The 21,591-nt window shown below is 44.9% G+C and overlaps 1 protein-coding gene across 3 annotated transcripts in view; it reads right to left on the bottom strand.

The window, feature by feature from the left end:
- MARCHF8 (membrane associated ring-CH-type finger 8) overlaps positions 1 to 21,384 on the bottom strand; it is a 159,907-nt gene extending 138,523 nt beyond the window's left edge. For all 3 annotated transcript variants that reach the window (XM_067539097.1, XM_067539105.1, XM_067539111.1), the window contains exon 1: positions 20,944 to 21,384. The gene's annotated coding sequence lies outside the window, so the exon portion shown is untranslated. The remainder of the gene's footprint in view (positions 1 to 20,943) is intronic.
- Between the last annotated feature and the right edge of the window lie 207 nt (positions 21,385 to 21,591).

The following is a 21,591-nucleotide window of genomic DNA, read 5'->3' as shown; positions in this document are numbered from 1 at the left end:
CTATACAACTACTAAGACATGCTTGTTGATGTGTTTTTAAACACCACTTAGCACTCAGTACAGACAGACAGACAGTCAGTCTGGTTTAAAATGTGAGCTGATTGTGGTTCTGTAGACATAGGGCAAGTCACTTGATCTCTCCATGCCTCAGTCCCTAACCTATTTTATCTTTTTTAGATTGTAATCCCTTCAGGGCAGGGATTGACTCTTACTATGTACATACAGATCCTAGCATAATGGGGCCCTAATCTTGTTTGAGGCCTCCAGGTATGCTACAGTCATACAAATAATGAGTAATACCTATAGATATATTAAGTACTTCCTTAATACCATCCATGGCTGTGTAAGTAATTGCTATAGCTGCCACAGGGAGCAGATGTGACTACCGAAAAGAGAGGGGATGTCTCTTGTGAATCCCACTGGTAAGATGTGGTCCATGCTATGAGGAGTTTAAAAACCCCTGTGTCGTGCTATTATTATTCAAGGAAAAGCTCTATAAAGTCTTCATCCAGAGTCCAGTTTCCCAGGGTACCATGAAAAAAATTTATTTCCCTAGAGCTCCCTATGAGCCCCAACTAACTGCAGCCTGATTTGAAACCTATGTAGTAAGAATGAAAGAGAAACAAAACCTGTATGATATCTTCCTCTCTCAAATATCCCTGCTGCATTTTTTAATATCAGGCACCCAACTTCACAGAGAACTGTGACAAACAGCCAATGTTTTCCTCAGGCCAGCCCCACAAATAAACGCCAATACCACCACGTACCGACAGTGACCACATACTGACACCTCCGTCCAAAACACATTTCCTTTCATTAATCAGTTATTCCTCCAAGAGAGTGAAAACATTCATGTCATTTTCATTCTTTCCTTACTCTCTACAACTGTGCTTCTATGCTACAAGAAAATAAGGAACTGACATGACTGAGCCTCACAGACAAAGCATTCCTTACTCAAGTCTACAATGAGGCTATTCATCTCCACTGTACCTAAAATAGCCAGCGCCTGCAACAATGAAATTAATATGTGGCTATGTATACATCTTAGTTAATGCTTTCATACATCTACAAGAAAGGCTGGTTTTCACTTAAATTCTTCTCATCCCTCATCCTTTTTAGTTTAATTCTTAGCGTAGCTCCAGCATACTTCACAGTGAGGCACATGGCTGATCCCTGCTGGACTTTAGCCACTTAGTTTCAAAATACAGTACAACTCAGCAAACTCAGAGCTCATAGAAACCCATCTAGCAGCCTAAGCCTTTGTACAGAGATAATAGATAGGCTTCCTTAAACTTCAGCCATAAAACTAACAAAACCAACCACATATAACAATACAAATATCTAATAAATCAGGGATTTGGAGAAATACCATAGAACTGTGTAAGTGCCTAGATATGTACATGTACACCGAGCCACAAACGTGCTTACTTACTTTGAGTTATCTAGGTTTTGGTGATATAAGAGTGTGAATGATCTCAATTTCCCTATTGCTTAGGTGCCTTACAGCTTTTAGCAAGTCAGACCCTGAAGTAAAGGCCTTTGTGAAGTTATCATCAGCTGGTACCCTGGATAACTTCCCAGCTTGGCAACTTCTTGAAGACTCCACACAGTAGGGCATTAGAGAGAAATATTTTGTTAGACAGACAAAGTTCAGAAAGAAGCTTGTGACAGAAAATAAGCTCCACTGAAGTGGATTTTTGGTTGCTACAGTGCATCACAGGGCAGTTAAGGAAGATTAATTGGGAAATTTTACAGACAGCAAAGCCTGGAAAGGATCCAGGATCGTGATAATGCCACTGACACAGAATGGGATAACACATTTTGAAAAGCTATTACCTTTAAAGATAGCCTCTCCACCTCCTCACTTAATAGATGCAGTTTGCTTTGAATTAGTCTGGATAACAGCCAGTGAAGTGAGCCAAGTGTGCTAAATAAGTCCCAAGATAGGAAGCATATTGGGTCAAGAGATCACAATATTATGAAACTCTGAAATATTCGTGAGGGTAAGACCAATACACATTGACTTTAAGAAATCATTTGACTTTAAAGGCAAGAGAAATGTTCTAAAACATTTTTAACCAAAATTCTGTCAACTATAGGGAAAATGTCCAGTAGAAAATTGCAAAGAATTTAATCTATTCATATCTGCTAGAACTTTTAGAATGATAGCATTCAAGACTGCAGCAGAAAAATACACTCCCTGGGACCTATACCTGAAGTGCCCAGGAAACGCACTTTTGTAGGGAAGTGAACAATACCACATATACTCATTCTTACAGCAGAATAACCTGTTAAACATTAGTACAGATATGAAGTGCTGGGCTCAGTATAAATTCCTACCTGGACTAGGACATAACCAATGTGGAGATAAAGTTTTAAAAAAAATAACCTTTATTTTAAATGGGCAAATATTGATTCAAAATTAATCATCAACAACTTGATAGTCTGATGTTACAGAACCAACATAAAAGTTCCCAGATAAATGACTTCTAATTACTTTTGCTGTGCACAGTTAAAACAACTGGCATGTTTCACTCCAGAGATGCATGCAGATGTGTGGTGGAGACCCCTGGTAATAGATTGCATAGCACTGTTAAGTTTGTAAAGGACTTTGGGATGAAAAGTGCTATAAGCAGTTTATTTTCTCTGCTCCTGCAATTAAAAGTGACCAAAAATTGAGCTTTTGGGTTTTTTTCTGTATGTAAAATCATTTTCTCCCAACATAATGGCTGGTCAGTTCCTGGATCTCCAGGGAAAAGTCATGGTGCTACAGGCAGTGGCGTTTATGCTTTAGTGGATGGCACTCTTCCCTTTATGTCATGATTGAACCTGTGTCCACCATGGTGCCCAGGAGTACTGTGCTACTAGATGTGCTGACATAAAACTGCTATCTTGCAAGACGTTATTGTATTTTATAAGCACACATGCTGTTCAGTGATTGGCACGGTGTCCCTCTTGAGGTGAAGGGGTGGTGATGGTGAAAGCTTCTAGGCTGAGAAGCATAGTATTCTATTAGACAGAAAATGATAGGAAACAATTCAGTGTAATGCACATCTCCTACATTTCCAGCAAGGTCTTGTGGCATCTCCACACTTCAACAGCTTCCTACGTGTCACAGTCAGGATAATAACTATGACCTTACATTTATATATATCACCCTTCATAAAAACAAGTTTTGGGCCCTATCCTACAAGATGCTAAACATCTCCAATGGCAAGGTTCCCGTCTCTCGGACACAGAAAGGTAGCGACTTCTGGAGTAAAACATGACAGCTGTTTAAGAACAGCACCAAGCAACACTACACAACAGCTTAAGGCAGGAAGTGAAAAAAATACTATAGCCATATAAGCAGCAGGGAATTTTTTTTAAAGGAATGCAGAATTTAACTTACTCAGTTGGAAATTGTGTCCAGGACACTAAGGTTGACAACCTGATTCTTGCAACAATGACAAAATGTCATGGAATTTTATTGAGCACAAGTGATCAGGGATGTGGTTTTACATCTCACCCAAAAGCAGAGCACCACTTAGCACCATGTCAGGGCACTCACTCAGCCCTAACTCTGGAGTGTGTCATCAACACCACTTCTTACAGCACCTTGTTTTCTCCCTGGAGGTTTCCCTTCCAAGTATCAATCCAGCTGACCTTACTTAGCTTATGAAATGCAACCAGTTCAAAGTGGGAGGTGGCATGGCTACAGGCTATGAATTAATGCTTATAAATTGAGATCAATGGTGGAAATACAACCTGGATTATTTTTAGTATTTTGCTAGTTGAGCAAAAGGAGCCGATACTTATAAATTATCCATCACAGTTCCTCATACCGTACTGTAGGCATCCAGGTTCAAATACAACCACTAGGATCCTGCTCTTCAAAGTGGCAGCCAACATCACACACATCTATCAGTCATTTGAGGGGAGCCGAGAAGAGAAAAGAGCAAGCAGCCATTGTTCAGTGAACAGGAGCCTTCGCAAGGCTCCTGAGTTTATCTCATCACATCTCTCTCAAAACGTAGAAAGAGCAACGAGAGGAGATAAAAAGTGTCTGTCTGGAATTGGAAAATACCTTATAAAGTACAGAGTTGCAGGAACAATCCCACTACATACGCCAGCAATGAAGATGGTTACAAGTCTTGAAAGTAATCAGCATCCTTGACAGCTGAAATAGGATATTTTCTAGGAGGCAACCTGAAAGGGCTGGTGATAGCAAACCACACCATTTTGTAAGTCTCTCTTTATTGCCCTCTGCCAGGTAAAGTGACAGATGATAGTGTATAAATGTGACTTCATTTGCTCACTATTTGGTAACCTCAACCTGCAGTATCTACAAAGATGGTTGAGGGTGTTCCGCACCTCTTATAATAGGGCCTATGCCCTTTTTATTCAAGTTACCTTCTCTGGGGTGACGTATCTTTTGTATTCACAAATGCAACTCCTCTCTGGTCATCTCCTTGCTAGTAAGATTTATTTGCAGGCCTTCCAAACCCACAGTATTGTTCATCTTATTAAATTCACTATGGAGCCAATTCTTTTCTCAAGTGGCACTTGTGTGCTTTAGTTGGATTATGGTAAATATACAGTCAAACACCATAAGCCAACCAGGAGACTGATGGGGGCGGGGGTCAAAACCTATATCATGCCTTTCTGGACACAAAGGGTCAAATGCACAACCTTAACTTTGTCATTTTCCCCACGTGAGTGCTTCACCACGCAACCCTAATCTTAATATAGCTTTTAAGGAATTTCCTAAATTTTTAAAAAAGAGTTTCCAATTCTTCCCATGATTTCTAACCTTTTTTTTTCCCCCCCAAATCTAAAGTTCATACATGCAAATCCACAATTGTGAATAATTTAGCCGGAAAACACTAAAATGCAGTTTCCCCGTATACCTTAGGATGTCCACAGGAGAGAGAACATCTCCAGTAGAAGCCTTGGGAGCTGCAGGGCTTCTAAGGTGCATTAGTGCAGGGCTCTCTCCTCACTCACCTGACAACCAGAATGGGCCATCACACCTTACAAAGGCTGTAGGGACAGAGATTTTATTAACTGAAGTTTGCTTCTTTCTATTCACAAATTGTCTAAGGAGAGAGCACATTTTTCTCTAATACATTCTTTATTTGGAATAATTTCTGTGACCAATAATTTTCTTGGTCTGTAGGTTTGCTAACGATCACTTTGTTGCAGAAAGTCACAGAAAAAAAACACAGGAGAACCAAATTTGTTTTGAAAATTTCCAAAAATAGTGCAGATCTTATTCACTGCATTATTTGCCAGGTCCTATCCTCAGGAATTTAGGAGAAATACCTCTGACCGTTTGATCTTGCAATGGCAATAAGCCATCCTGGACAGAACGTTGGAAGAAACAGAGCCTGAAGAAGAGCTCTGTGTATCTTGAAAGGTTGTCTCTTTCACCAACAGAAGTTGGTCCAATAAAAGATATTACCTCACCCACCTTGTCTCTTTAGTATGTTGGAAGCACAGCCAGATATAGAAGGACTGCATAGGGGAAGACAGGTGAAGAAGAAAGGTTCTTGTTCTGCAGAAGACTTTCTGAGAGACCTTGGGGAAGTCACTTAGGCCCAGAGCCACAAAATGGACTTGGGCGCTGTCCCTGAGCATCGCAAAGCCTAACTTTTAGGTGCCTAGAAAAATCACAGGAACAACACTGGGATCCACAAAGCCTGAGTTAGGCACCAAGGCTCCTATACAATGAATGGGGAGAGACAGGCACCATGGAATGTGATCCACAAAAGCCATCCCCGTGGAGAGGTGGAGAGCCCCGTCAGATAGCCAATGAGAGATGCCAACAAGCCGGGTGCGAGGTCAGCTCTGCCCCACTCTTGGAGATAGGTACCTAAGTCCGGGATAGAGGGAGGTGCCTATCTCTGCTAGTGATCCACAAGCTGGGGAATGATAGGCACTCCTCCCCTAAATTGTGTGTGGGGCCCAATCCGGCAGGCATGCTCAGGGGCCACTTAATGCCACAAAACAGACCCAGGGAAGGACGCCCTCCCCTATAACGTTAGCCCAATGGTTAGGGTACTCACCCAGGATACAGGAGTCCCTCTTCTGCCCGATAAGGAGAAGAGACATGAATAGGGATTGCCACCTTTCACTGGGCAATAGAGTGATTTTAACTCTTTCTCTGGCCCACTTTAATTAAATAATTAATATTGAGTAGAACCACTTCAACAGGAGAGACTGAGGGAGCCTCACATCAGAATATCCCATAGCCCAGCAGTTAGAGCACTCGTCTGAAAGGTGACAGATCCCTTCCTCACATGGGCACTGGGTGTGTAAGGCACTGGAAGGCTTAGCTTCCCCTGACAGCCAGGTGTGGCTCCACCCCCTCCTGCTACATCCCGCTCAAGTGGGCCTGGCAGCAGCTTGGAGGCAGCAGTCGCCAACTACCTCTGTGGCAGCGGTCAGTTGGGAGCTGGGGTGCAGGTGGCTGGCATTTCGGCAGTGGGGGCGGGCCAGCCACCAGCCAGCAGGTGGGTGGCATAGGCTGGTGTGTGGTGCAGGCCAGCACTATGGTGCTGTGCCTCTGGGGCCAGCAGGGCTGTGTCGGTGCTGTGGGGCGGGGTCAGCCAGGCCGTGTCGGCAATGCAGGACCTGGCCCAGGGCCCGGTCGAGTCAGTGCTGTGGGGGCCGGCCCGGGCTGAGTCAATAGTGCAGGGACCAGGCCAAGTTGGCGTTGCAGGGGCTGGGGCTCAGGCATGTGGATGGGGTGGACGGGCCAGCCCTGGGCCGTGTGGGCGCTCGTGCTGGCCGGGACAGTGGTACTCTGGCGGCAGTGTGGGGGGAGGATGGGCTGGTTCTTGGGTGGGGCGACGCTGGGGCATGGGTCGACCAGACTGGGGTCAGGGTGGGTTGGGGCTGTGCTGGGGCATGGCCTCCAGGTGTGCTCAGGCTGCCCGGCACTAGTGCTGGGGTGCTCCAGCACTGACTGGGCCCACCCGGGCAGCCTGGTGCTCAGGCCACCTGGGACGGGGCTCTGATGGAAGAGGGGGTGGAAGGGGCGGGGCTTCGGGCGGAATGGGTGAGGCCAGAGGCTAGCCTTCCTGAACAGGTGGTTCATGAACTGTCCATGCATCAGGCAGATGGGGGGGACTTGGCAGGGGTCTCCCACATCTTGGGGGACTACTAACACCCTTGGGCTAAATATTTTGTGCAGTTAAGCAGTCTTTAAGCATGGTGTTTGAACCAGGCCCCACACGCAGCTCTGTCTATCTTCCCTCAGTTTATGGATCAACACAGGGTTTAGGTGGAAGATAGGTGCTTGGGCACCTAAGAGAGAGGCAGTAGTGGGCATACCCACAGACAAGAAACACAGGCCCCTAGGGAACTTTTAATGCAAAAATGTAGCGTTGGACAAGTGTAGGTGTCCACAGGTTAGGAAGCAGCTGAGAGTTTTGTGGATCACAGTGGCACATAAAAATAGGATTTAGGCACCTGAATACGTTTGTAGATCCCACCCTTAGTCTGTGTTCCTCAGTTCCCCATCTATAAAATGGGGACTATAGCACTTTCCAACTCGAATGGGTATCGTGAGGATAAATATATTAAAGGCTGTGAGATGCTCACAATTGTGAGTCGTCACAGAATCACTTAAAATTTGTGAGTCATCAAGAGAAGGTAGCTGAATCCACACAAACAGAGCACAACCAGCAAAAGGTAGGGAGAAACGAGGAGAGACCTGAGGTAGGCCTGATAGATGCTGACAGAGAGGGACATGGAAATCTGTGGAGTTACACCAGGAATTAAATTGATCCAGCCTATGAACTTCTTAGAACACAGTACATCTTTTCATTAATTTCTCTGATCCTAAATTTAATGAAAAACAGCAGCTCTAATTCCACTGTTCTGTTCTATTATTTTATTTTATTTGGAAGAAGGTTGTTTTTAACAGACTGTCATAACTACATGAGTCTCTGTCAGTAAGGTTATCACCCACAGTTACCTCTCGCCATGTAATGAATAACACAAACTAGTGCTACGTCATTATCATCCTTAGGTCATTTGTAACAAAATAAACTCATACAAAGAGTTGCTAAACGACAATTATAAAAAGCTCTGAGGCATGAAAAGAAACAAGATCTTTCACTGAAATATAGTGTTAACACACTGCATAAGAACACTAATGCAGTTAGAAAGTTGAAAGTTTATACCACATTTATTGGCTTCAGTATTCTGCTGGGAGCGACAGATATTTTCACCCTCTGTGTTCTGACCACAGAAGCTGCTTTTTGAATAGTTTTTAGGACTGAGCTGACCTAATAAAGAGACTAATGTAAATTTTACCTACTTTATTCTTTTTCCTTCTAGTTAATTAACAACTTTTTAAAACAGCCCACTGCACTAACCCAATTACCACTTTTTGTCCATCTACTGTGCCTTCTATCAAAGGATCTCAGAGTAAGTTACAGTAAAAAATCAAGGGTCACTACACCCCTTTAAAGGCAGGTATTGTCTGGGTTATGGGTAAAGAGAGGTTAAGTGACTTTGTCCAGTTAGTCTGTGACATATATTGGAATAAAACTCAGATCGCCTATCTTCCAGTCCAGTGTTTTAGTCACAAAAGAATCATGATTCCTCTCCATTCAGAGCTAAGCAGCAAGCTGATTGTATTTAGCTCTGCACATGTGTATATATTACTTGGAACAAGAAAACACTATTCCACTACAGATCGCTACGTATTTATAATGTCCTAGAGATATTCAAAGTATTTCCCTGCTCAGGTTTGGTAAATGCTGTTCATCTTCACATAGAACCTGCCCTCATTCATTAGCTGCATCCTCACCATGCAAGCCCTGAGGAAAGCAATCACATTTAACAGAGAACACCCTGGATACAAAGCTGCAGGGGAAGCTAGTTATATATACTTGAAAGATAGGTTTTCAAACAAAGTCATATAACAAGTCGAACAGCTGGTGGGTTTCCAAGAGGCATTGGCACCGCAAGGAAAAAAGACTGGCTACTTAACACATCCATTTTTCATAGTCTGTTTCCACCCCAGCTAAATTATTACCTGATGCCACCTTTCTGTACTGTTTTTATTAAAGACTTTTGCTTTCCTTTACTAAAAAAAGCATGGCCAACTCTCTTTCTACGAGTCCAGCATTTACTCTCCAAGTAGCCAAAAGTACGTTTCAAAGACAGATGGAAAACTGGAGACAGATGGAAGCAAGCTGGTGAACAAGGTCAACTGTTACGCCATGGTAAATGGGAGGGGAGACGTGGTTCCAACATATTTGTAAATGGGAGAAGAGGAGCAAGCAAAAGAATCTCCTATTACAGTGAGGTCCATGCTATGAAAACGTTTCAGAACCCCTGTACTGAAATGTACCTGCTTATTCCACCCATCTTTTTTCAGATAAGATTGTTAGAATACAGTAATACATTTAGATCTTTCTATTCACCTTACACTTGTGACTGCTGATTTTGTGGTTACAAGGGATTATAACAGGGGACAGATTGGCCTCACTCTGATTCACCCTCGATAACACGCTGAGCTTTTACAACTAGAAATAGAGAGATCAAAGAGATTATTCCTCTGTCCTGGATGACCCAAGGAGCCAGTGACAGTGAAAGCAGATATAAATAGCCCTCTTAGGAACCCCCTCAGCTTGCTACAGGTCTGGTTTCTGTTTGAAGGAGGCTCTTTCACTGACTTTCTTCTTACGTGGTAATGACAAATTTAAGTAAAACAAGGGTTCTCGCTTGTAAATATAACTGTGTAAGAGGAAAAGGATCTCTGTCATCACTGGCAGTATTGCCATATACTGAAATGAATCCCCCCCCATCTCCCATTAAACAGTTAATGAATAGGAAGTGTAAGCTGACACACTCAGAGTCTGATTTGCTCTTGGGTTTTGCTTACTCCTGCTGATATGATTCAAACTAACTCAACAGCTGAAATTCCACCCTGAAAGTCAACTTGACATCAGGGCCGAAGCCTATTGGTGCGTTGACACCAATAGCAGAGGTCCTGCAGACCAAATTCTGCTCTCAGTGACTTCAGTGCAACCCTCATTGTCTTCCATGAGTTTGCCCAAGTACTGCTGATTGAAACTTAGGGTCTGTCTACACTACAGTTGCTACAGTAGCACAGCTACAGCGGTGAACAGAGACACTTCCTACATCGAGGCTTTTCTATCAGTGTAGTTTGAGATGCAGTAGCTAGGTCAACAAAAGACTTCTTCTGTCAATCTAGCTGCATCTACACCAGGAGTAAGGTCAACCTAACCACGGCACTGAGGGCATGAAATTTTCACAACCCTGCATGGTGTAGCTAAGTTGATCTAATTTTTAAGTGTAGACCAGGCCTTAGCAAACAGCCCTGCTGATGAGAATGGAATTCAGCTCCCTCTCCCACAGTTGTGTTAGCTAATCAAGACTAATGACTACAAGAGTCTGTCATATTGACAACTTATTTTGGTCACCAGAGTCAGCAGATCTGACCCAGAACATACAGAGGAAGCAGGTACCATTGAGTAAGAAAGTACCATTTGTACACAGTCACTTTTCAGAACAGAACTGCAGTACCGTACTTCAAAAAGGAACTGCAATGCTTTTAAAAATAAAATGGGGGGCCTATAGTCATTCTCTTTTATTTAAGGTATGCTCTATGGATACTTGACATATGGATGAGCCCCCTTTTTAGCATTTTTATAAATCTAAATAAATAATAAGAATGACTTGATACTTTGGGGGCTTGTTTTAAAAATGTATGCTGAGGCAGCCAGATGCTATGACAAAAGTTGCTACAGTATATAAACCACACACACAAACATTGGGGTAAATAGAGGGGAAGAATCCATTTGAGGGGGAAGAGTTATGTTACTTGGCTTTCATTTGAAAAGCCCAGGTGTTCAGGGAACCTGTCAGTCCTGTACAGGGCTGGTCAAGGGGGTTTCAAGGAGACAGATATGGAGCTATACTTCCCTGTTTTTCAGCAAGCTGGAGGCAGTGCAGAGACTTGACCAGTGCAGAGACTTCGGTTGCCAGACTGAAAACTTAGAGAAAGATTGAATTGGAATGAAGTTCAATTCCTTCCCCCCACCTCCCTTTGTCTCTTGACCCTTCTGTTCTCCCACATAACTGTCTTCTCTCCATCCGTCCTTACTCCAGGACTTTTTTTTTTAAATCACAACTGAAACCCCATCATTAGTGTGTTGTCATGCTGCCATAGGTCAGCAAACTGAGTCAATTCACTTTGCAGAAGACAGCATTTCCTTTACAGTAATTGTCATTGCAGTAACATTTTGCATGACATTGCATTTCAACAGGATCAGTGATCTACTATTTAAGCTACTAGCCAGACAGATTTTTTTTTTTAAATAAGGGTTGCCAAAGCTTTCTGTTGCTCTTACTAACTCAGAATACTAATACTACTGTGCATTTTTGTAATGTATTCCATCTGAGGACCTCAAAGCACCTTACAAACATTAAATTTAACTTTGCAACATCCTGTTCCTATCTCTATTACACAGATGAGGAAATTGAGACACAAAATGGTAAAGTAACTTACCCGGGATCTGTGGCAGAGCCAGGAACAGAACTGAAGTCTCCTGATTCTAGTCTAGTCTAGATTGTCTTTCATCCCACGATCAAAGCAAGGTCCCGATCTAATGAGGTGTTGAGTAATCTTAACTCTAATTTTAGGCCTTGTCTACACTACATAGTTTCGTCGACAGAAGTCAGCTTTCGTCGACAAAACAGTGAAGGTGTAATCACTGAAATGCTCCTCCTGCCAATATAACTCCCCTGCTATGCTGACAAAATAAAACCATCTCAACGAGTGGCATAGAGCTTTTTGCGACAGAGCGATGCAGTGTCAGCGTAGACACCGTGCTTGCTTATGTTGCCCTAATTAGCCTCCAAGAGGCATCCCACAATGTCCATCATGATTGCTCTGGTCAGGGTACACAGGTATGTACCCTTCCACCATTTAAAGGTCCAGGGATTTTTTTAAATCCTCTTCCTGTTTGCTCGGTGTACACAGTTCACACAGCATCTTCCCAGCTAACCAGAAGCACCAGAAGCTCTCCCATGTGGAGCACACTGCAGCTCTTGGATCTGCTTGGTCTATGGTGAGAAGAGGCTGTGCAGTTGCAGCTTCGCACCATCTGTAGGAATTTCGATACCTACGGGCTGATTGCTAGTGGCATGCACAAGAAGAGGCATGAGAGGGACACTCAGCAGTGCAGTGCTAAAATCAAGGAGCTGAGGCAGGCATACCAGAAGGCAAGGAAGGCCAACTGTCGCTCTGGTGCAGCACCGAAGACATGCCACTTCTACAAGGAGCTGCATGCCATCCTTGGTGGTGACTCCACCTCCATTGCCAAGAGCCCTGTGGATACTTCGGGTGGAGTGGAGGCAGTGGCCAGCAGACTCAACCCAGATGAGGAAGTGGTGGACAAGAAAGTGGAGCTGGAGGATAACGTGGAGCACATGGCAGGGTCGTCCACTGGTGCGGCGAGTCAGGACCTCTTTTCCACTCCGGCTCTGGCACACAAGATGCAGGATAGGGGAGCTCTGGTAAGTGATCATTTTGCTTTGATACTGCATGATGAGAAGAGATTGAGTTCTCATGTACTTTATTATATGGTACAGGAAGGATAAGGGACAGAAATTAAAAACAGAGCTTGTCCATCCATGCAGTGGAGCCACAGCAGAAAAGTTTGTTAATGTACACAGGGATGTCCTTGAAATCCTCCATAGAGATTCTCTAGGAAACTTTCCTGTAGGTATTCTGCAATCCTCTGCCGAAGACTCCTTGGCAGAGCTGCCCTGTTTTTCCCCCTACTGTAGGAAACTGCCACGTCACCCAGCAGTTATTTCTGCAGAGACCAGAGTGGCACACAGGTGAACAGCATACAGAGCCGGCCTGAATCCACACGCATGCAGGAGATGCACCCTTACATCCTGGGTTACCCTTAGGAGTGAGACATCGGGTTCTATTGCCCTAGTCTGCAAAAAAGGGTACCAATATTCAGAATAGGCTCCCTAGCTGCTTACAGTAACCCCCTTTGCAAACCACCATTTGTCTCTTCTTGCCATTTCCCTTTGCCCAGCCCCTTCTCCTCATGAACTCACCATATTTGGGACTCGTGCTGACCTGTGAGCTGGCCAAGGGACAGTGAGAAATAGGTGTGTGTAACTTTTGTGATTCACAGCTGTGAGCACACTCACAATACTTTCTCTGTTCATTGTTTTACTTGGCCTTCTGCAGATGTGCCCTTGAAGACCCACTCCTCCACACTGGCAGAGTGTCTCTGACAGATCAGGCACAAACCCATGAGGAATAAGGAAGATATGTTTCGCAAAGTGCTGCAATCAACAGATGCAGCACATGATGGAACAAGAGCATGGAAGGAGACAATCAATGAGAGACTCAGACTGGATAACCAGGAAAGGACACAGGGGCAGGAGCGGATAATAAAGCTCTTGGAGTGCCAGACAGAGATGTTGAAGTCCCTCATTAACCCTCAATCTGAGCACATCCACTCCAGACAGCGTCTCCAGTCACTACAGAACTCTGGTCCATGCCCTCCTCAAACTCCCTCAATGCATTCCTCACGTGTTCCCTGTCCCTCATAGTACCCTCTGCACTCCACAGGTAGGGACGGGTTTCCCAGCAAAAACTGTAGTCACACAGCTGTGAGAGTCCTAATCACGAGACTGTTCTTTGTCGTGCTTGTTTGTGTTTGATCCTGTTATTAAACTTGAGTCTTTGAAACTGAATGAGTCGTTATTTGTGAAGTACATACATACATCGCTCAGTGCTTACATTGAAACACAGTGGCTATAGGTAGGAATAATTGCTCCTTGCAACTAATGCTCAAGAAGCAAGCACTACAGGGGTCATTCAAGATGGCAAGTAAACACGGCCTGGCCAAATACATAACTAAAGAGACATAATTGAGAACCATTAACAAAATGCTCTTTCAAAGCCTCCCTGATTCAAATAGCCTCCTGCTGCAGCCCATTAATTGCCCTTGTATCTAGCTGCTCAAATTCAGCAGCCAGTCAATCAGCCTCAGGGATCCAACCCTGGGGAAACTCTTCCCCCTTCATTTCACAAATATTATGGAGAGTGCAGCAGGTCGCAATGACCATGGGAATATTTTCCTCATTGAGGTCTATCCGGCCAAAAAGACAGCGCCAGTACTTTTTTAATCAGCCAAAGGCACATGCAACAGTCATTCAGCACCTGCAGAATCTGTTGTTGAAGCGCTGCTTGCTGATGTCTAGGTTTCTGGTGTAAGGCTTCATAAGCAATGGGAGCAAGGGGTTGACGGGGTCTCCAAGGATCACTATGGGCATTTCCACATCCCCCATTGGAATCTTCTAGTCTGGAAAGAAAATCGCAGCATACAGCTTTCTATATGGTCCAGTGTTCCTAAAGATAAGTGTATCATACATCTTCCCTGACCACCCCACATTGATATCAGTAAAACGGCCCCGATGATCCACCAGCAACTGCAAGATCATGGATAAGTAGCCCTTTCAGTTGATGTACTCTGCCTCAAGATGGTCGGGGACCAAAATTGGGATATGCGTTCCATATATCACCCCGCTGCAGTTAGGGAATCCCATTGCCTCAAATCCATCAATTATTTCCTGCACCTTACTGAGAGTCACAGTCCTTCATAGCAGGAGGTGATTAATGGTCCTGCACACTTGCTTCATGGTAACCCCCACAATGGACTTTTTAACACCACTTGCTTTTCCACAATGAGGGCAGCTCTCATTCTGCTGTCCTTGCACGGAAGTGCTGGGGCAAGCTTCACATACAGTTCCAGGGAGCTGAATTTGTGCATCTGAAAGTTCTGCAATCACTGCTCAGCAGCCCATACATGCATCATGATGTAATCTCACCACACAGTGCTTGTTTCCCAAGCTTAGTACTGACGGTCCACTGTGGCAAGCTGCTGAGTGAATGCCAGCAGCAATCTTGAATGATTAGTTTCCATGGCAGACAGCAGGGCAGGCATCACTGATTCACCCTCTGTCTTATAGCTCCTGAAATACTGCAAAGCAGCCATGTTGTGTTCATAACGCTCTTCACCACAAAGGTCAGCAGCTCAGGATCCATACTGTCAGGCAGAGATGATGGGCACACAGTTTATAGGGGCTGTTGAAAATGGTGCAAAAGGAAGTCGAAAGCCCATGGAATAATGGGACAGAAAGAACTGCATTATAGGACAGTGAGCATGTCTCCAGGATGCACCACAATCCGTTCCCATAGCTCACAGCAGCAGAGGGTGACAGAGGGTGGTGAGTTGCACAGTGGGATAGCTGCCCATGATGCAACTCTCTCTCTGTAGATGCAAGACCAATGACTGTGGATGTGCTCAGCTGACAAAAGGAGTGATGTGTGGACGTGCTCAACTGATGTTATTAAAGCAACCTATGATCGTCGATATAACTTAAGGCACTTTAACTGTAGTGTAGATATGACCTAAGTCAATATAATTTGTCACAACAAATCCCCAAATGAGTTCTATACATATTTTCATATGTAATATTAGAATTTTTCTATAGGAATTACCATATTGGATCAGACCAGTGGTTCATCTACAATATCTTGTCTCTGACAACAGCTAGCACTAACTGTGTCAGAGGAAGAAGTCCTGCACTTGACAATTACGGGATAACCTGCTCACAAGGAAAGTTTCCTCACCACTAGTTAGAAATTGGTGCATACCCCAAACATGAGGGTCTATATTACTTCCAAAACTTTTTTTATATTTACCACTAGCTATTGTTAAACTGAATTGCTTAAAGCAGGGGACTTGTTTACTTGGCTCATTCCTAAATTTGAGAAAAATCTCATCCCACACAGAAGAGGGACAGTTCCAGAGGGGTAGCCGTGTTAGTCTGTATACAGCAAAAACAAGAAGAGATCTGTGGCACTTAAAGACTAACAAATTTAATATTTGCAGACATAAGCTTTCGAGAGATTTCAGCTCTCTTCTTCAGATGCAGTAATACAGAAAATAGGTAACACAGAGGCATCTTATATATATCCAGGTGCATTGAGAACAATGTGGGAGGTGGAGTCCAGTACTTAAGACCTAATGACGACCATTGAGTAGGAGGTGAGAATGGGTGAGCAAAGTAATTTACCTTCCGTAGTGAGATAGCCACTCCAAGTCTCTGTTTAAACCCAGTTTGAATGTGTCAAGTTTGCAGATCATTTCTAACTCAGCAGTTTCTCTTTGAAGTCTGTTTTTGGAGTTTTTTTGGAGAAGTACAGCAACTTTCAAGTCAGAGACAGAATGCCCCGGGGAATTAAAGTGTTCTCCCACTGGTTTATGGATGTTGTTATTTTTTATGTCTGATTTGTGTCCATTTATCCTTGTGCGTAGTGATGGTCCAGTTTGGCCAATGTACATGGCAGAAGGGCATTGCTGGCACATGATGGCATATATAACATTAGTGGATATGCAGGTAAATGAGCCCCTTATGGTGTGATTGACGTGGTTAGGACCAGTGATGATGTCATTAGAGACGATGTGTGGGTATAGCTGACAATGGGATTTGTTGCAGGGATAGGTTCCTGGGTAGGATTTTTCTAGGGTGTATGGTTGCTGGTGAGTATTTGCTTCAGGCTGGGGGGCTGTCTGTAAGAAGAGGGACAGTCATGGACCTATATCTAAATGCAAATTACTTGTAACAATCCTGTTTGACCAGTCTAATCTTGTAGTTAGGTGTCACGGAAAGAATAATAGATTTTATGTGGTTCAGACCTTAGTATAAACAGAGCCATTAAGGAAAACAGGAGAACCATTAAAGAGGTGAGAGGAAGTAGCACATGTGAAACCAAGACAAGGGTAATTAGTTTGGTTTAGTTTAGTCTGGTCATGAAACATTCTTCAATACACAAATCCACAAGGCAAGGGGCAGATTAGAGGGAGATGGATCTCATGAACACCTTACGTGGAATTATCTACAAATTCTGTGGAACTAACCAAAGGAAGTATAGAAAGGAGGTGAGCTATTTTTCTTGGCACTGAGTTTCAGAAGAGGATGAGCAGTGAAAATTACTCAGAGACCAGAGAGACTATATTTAAGAAGACCGGGCAGGTTTCTATGAGGATATTTCATAGGATTCTGAATGCCTTATTCTATATTTCCTTTTTTGTTACTTAAGAAGGCTCTACATCATAAAACCTTTTTGCAGGAATAGAAGCTGCACTTACAGATCATGCTGAAGACTCAAAGACACAAATGGCACCTAATTCCCAATGAAAGTCAATGGAGGTTAGGTGCCTAAACCTTTGGGAAAAAAATTTACCCCCAATCTGCTTTTATTTTTTTTCTATTTTCTCCATTGTACTGTTATATATATTAGCCTGATAAAAACTAAAATAGGGTAAGCAGGAACAATGGATAGTACAAGAGCAGTTAACCGTTTATAATATGCAAAGAGCATATGCTGTGTTCAAGTATGGCCCCATGCACTTACAGATTCATGGGATGAATACAGCCTTTTAAAACATAGTGCTCTCCAAAGTGTTATTCGGTAAAGTTTGTATTTAATTACTCCAGTTGGGGTCCAAAGCAACTTGCTCCAGCCTCCCTACGTTGTCCTGTATCAGTGTCTAACTGCTATTGCTTGGCAGCTTCTCCCTTCCTGTGGAGGCTAGCCATTGTCTTTTCCAGCGTAGCAGTGCCCTGAAGGTGACATATCCACACCAGGAAAACTCTGTCTGTGAGATGCAGAATGAGGCAGTCGTATGCCTTGCTGCATGAACCACCTGCTCAGCCAGCAGAAAGGAAAATATCTTTCCATGTGCCTCCCGATAACAGTAAGGCCTTCAGCTCCATTTCCAGATACCTTCCAGTCTCAGTAACTACCAGCTCCCAGAAGCTCTGAACCAGAGGACACCTCTACCAATATGGAGGTGCAAACTTTCACCTCTACAGCCCTTCCACTTTGCAGGTAGGCTAGAAACAGTGTTTTACAGAACAAGGGGTCCTGGCGCATGACTATAATACAAATAATAAGTAATAACAACAACAAAAGATCTTTACAACTGAATAGCTAACTCCAGTTTCCTGTTCTTTCCTGGGTCCCCATCATCACAGAACCAATGATTAAAGGGCACAATGCATATTCTGTTAATTCTCCATTCACTCTTAGGATATTGGCTAAAATTGTCCATCGTCTTAAGGACTGACCAGTTCTTAAGTGTTTTAATAAGGTTTCTAGGAAGTGCAGAAGGCAGTTTTTCCTTAGCAAGTGCGATTAGTTCAGGACTGCTGTCTAGCATCTTACCTCGCTCTCTCCCATTCCTCTGTCAGCTGCCTCACCCCGCTGTCAGCCACCTTTGCAGGCCATGAAACAGCAATAAGGGAAGCATCCTAGCAGAGGAGAGCCCATGTTATGTTGCCCAGAGTAGTTCTATTATCAGATAGGGCCAGCAGTGGCAGGATCCTCATCTGTGAATGTTGGAGCAGTTACTCACTCAAATGGTTAAATCCATAATGGCAAAGCCCCTGGTATTTCCTGGCAAATCTGTGTAGGGCACACCTACAAATTTAGGATGTAGTAATCTGTTAGTGCCACTGGCTTTAATCCCCATCAAGACACTTCACTCTTTCTAGACTTGGCAGTAGTTTTAGAACATGAAGATTTTCTAGCCTTTGAGTTCTGGTTGCCCTTTTCTGTCACAGTTTCAACAAATTTGACTTTGTATAGTTGTGCAATGAGTCCTCAGAGCTTGAATTTTAGCTTCAGGCACTGGTATCCTGAACCGGAAAAATATTTTCTTGTCAATATTCTTACTGTAGCCAAGGCCACAGACATCATCGGCCTTGCACTGCTCTGGACCTTTTGCAGTTGTACAAGCTACCCTTCCACAGGTTATCTACTCACACAGTGCTGATGCCTGGCTCGAGGACGCAGGGTTGCTGTCATAGCCTAACCTGAATTCAAGTTCACTCCTCTCTCCTTCAAGCCCTTCCTTCCACCATCTCATACTCTATCTCCTCTCTCAAGCTCCCTGTGGCTTATCTCCTATGTGATTATGCACTTGTCTTGTTATATAAACTTACTATCCTTGGTAGTTTAGAATTAAGAAAACCTGTTATACAATGTCTAAACTGTAAATGATCCTATAGTTAAGTTTTAAAGGACTCAATTTTAAATCAGTAAATGTCAATTATCCTTCAACTTTTTCCCTACTGTTGAAATCAGCTCCAAAAAGAAAAGATTAAATGTTGCACTTGAGGATAACTGATGAATTTTTCTTGTTGTCCTTTCTATCTGGCAACTAACTCCTAATGAAAAATGATCATGATTGTATTTCTCAACTGTTATGAATCTCAGTTTCTACAGTCAGTTTACAATTAATATAAATTATCCAATATTTATGTTCTTTATTTCCTGCTAATGCAAATATTCGAGGTGTGGTTCTCTGAAAAGGAACTGTATAAAAATGACACCTTCCTACCCAACTAATTGCTCCTATTTTGGTCATATTTATTCCTTCAAAGATAACATTCAACTTGAGAAGGTGAGTTTGCAGGTAAGGCAGTTGAGGGGGAAGAGGGTGGGGAGATCCTTGTACTTGTAAACTTAGCACATCTGATATAGAGACACAGAGAGAATAAACATGAAACGAACATTTTTCCAAGCAGAACCTTTACACTCATGGAAACAAAATACTAGGAATTATAGACATCTGTATTAGCCACCGAAACTCAGAAAAATAAAAATCAAGTCCTTATGTCCTGGCACCTGATTCTGCACTGACTTAGGCCCTATGTGACTGTCATACAGGGCATAATCAACACAAAATTTGGCACCATACTCTCCAATTATACTTACATGTGAATAATTTCACTATTTCCTTAGCAACACTATAGCCAACATGCCAAGATCTGAAAGTTAATAGCAAGCAAGCTGTCCCATAGATTCGGGCTGTAAATAAAACACAAGCTACAACTAGTGTCATATTCAGCTCAACAGCAGAAATGATGAGCATCTTATATGGGCCCATGCTGGATTATAATCAAAATATTAATAACTTTGCAGCCAAAACAATCAAGAATCAAATGGGCTTCATTTGTAAACTGTATTTCCCTGGCTGGGTCTGAGTTATGAGATGGAAATGCATTCTTGGCTAGGCTGCTGACAGCAGGGGGGGATGGGGCTGTCTCCTTCCTCCTTCCTGCTGCCTGTTGCTTGCAGTTCTCTCCTCGGTAACAGTATCCCCACACACACCAGATTCAGTTTATAATATGCACATTACCTGAGGAAGGATGGCCCCCGTCATATCAGGGAGACTGGGATGGATAGACACCCCTTTAAACTGACTGTTACTATGGGTGGGAAGCACCCGGCCTGAGCAGTCAGATGACTGTTATGGGAAATGGATATAAATCATCTAAATCAAGGAAGGGCCAGTGGCCACTTGAAAATCCCTAGCTCTTTGGGGAGAGGTTCCTCAGTCCTTCCCCCTCCCCAACCCTGCGGGTGGGAGAAATACCCAGTCCCTTCCCTGGCTTTTTAGGGAGGCTGGAGATGGGATCCCCTGGCCCTTTCCTGACCCTTTAGGGAATGGGTGGATCCCCTGACACCTTAGAGGAGTTGGGGGTGGGATCCCCTGGCCCTTTAAGGATATAGGGGGTGGGCTCCCGCACCATGCCACCTCTGTGGGTGAGACCCACGTGCTGCACTGCCCCTGCCTGTCCCCCCTGGGGTGGGATCCAGTCATTTGCTCCCCTGAGCCACTGGGGATCCCCAGCCCCCGTCGGCCGGCTGCGGGTTGGGGACCCAGCCCGTCCCCATGGAGGTGATGGCCCCCGTCCCCCCCTGCCCTGTGGCGCGGGGGTACCATCCCCTCTCCGGCTGGGGCGCGGGGGGGACCGCGGCCCCAGGGCCCCCCCTGGCTGGGGCAAGGCGGCGGCCGGGCCCGCAGTTACCTCGCTGCCCCGCACAGCGACCAGGCCGGCTCCTCCAGCTGCTGCCACCCATGGCCAGGGCGGGCGATGGGCTGCTCCTGCGGCGGCTGCGCGGCTCCAGCCGGGCCGGGGGGACCCCGGGCTCTCGGCTCCTGCCCGGCTCCTGTTTACACGGGAAAGCCCAGCTGCCTGTCTCCGCACCGCCCCGCCTCCTCCGCCGCCGCCATGGCCGGGGGGCGGGGACGGGGCCTGCGGGGCACTGCTGGGAGTCGGCACTGCCGGGCGACCCCAAGGCCTCGGGGCTGCAGGGCCGGGGCTGGGGTCGCGGCGCCCTCAGGCCCCTGGCTCCGGGGGAGGAGGTTGAGGGGGCGCGGCGCCCTCAGGCCCATGACACCCGGGGGGGAGGGGGCGCGGCGCCCTCAGGTCCCTGGCACCCGCGGGGGTTGGGGGCAGCCCCTGTTCCCTCTTGCCCCATGTCAAGTCTGGGTGCCCCCAGGATGCTGCATGCCAGTGGGAGGGCGCTCACCTTCTCCTAGGCCCCCCCGTAGCCCTGGGAGGGGATGTGGAAGCTCCAAGGTTGCTCACCTGGGTGTGGTGGCCTGAAGCATGCCCACGCGGAAGAAACGCTGTGCCCTGGGCTCCCCCCTCACCCCTGCATGCCAGTGAAGG

The sequence above is a fragment of the Emydura macquarii genome, unplaced genomic scaffold (genome assembly GCF_026122565.2).
Source record: "Emydura macquarii macquarii isolate MOO-44397 ecotype Brisbane River unplaced genomic scaffold, CSIRO-AGI_Emac_v2 contig_67, whole genome shotgun sequence".
Lineage (NCBI taxonomy): Eukaryota > Metazoa > Chordata > Testudines > Chelidae > Emydura > Emydura macquarii.
The sequence above is the reverse complement of the archived record's forward strand: the minus strand, read 5'-3'. Positions and strand labels throughout refer to the sequence as shown.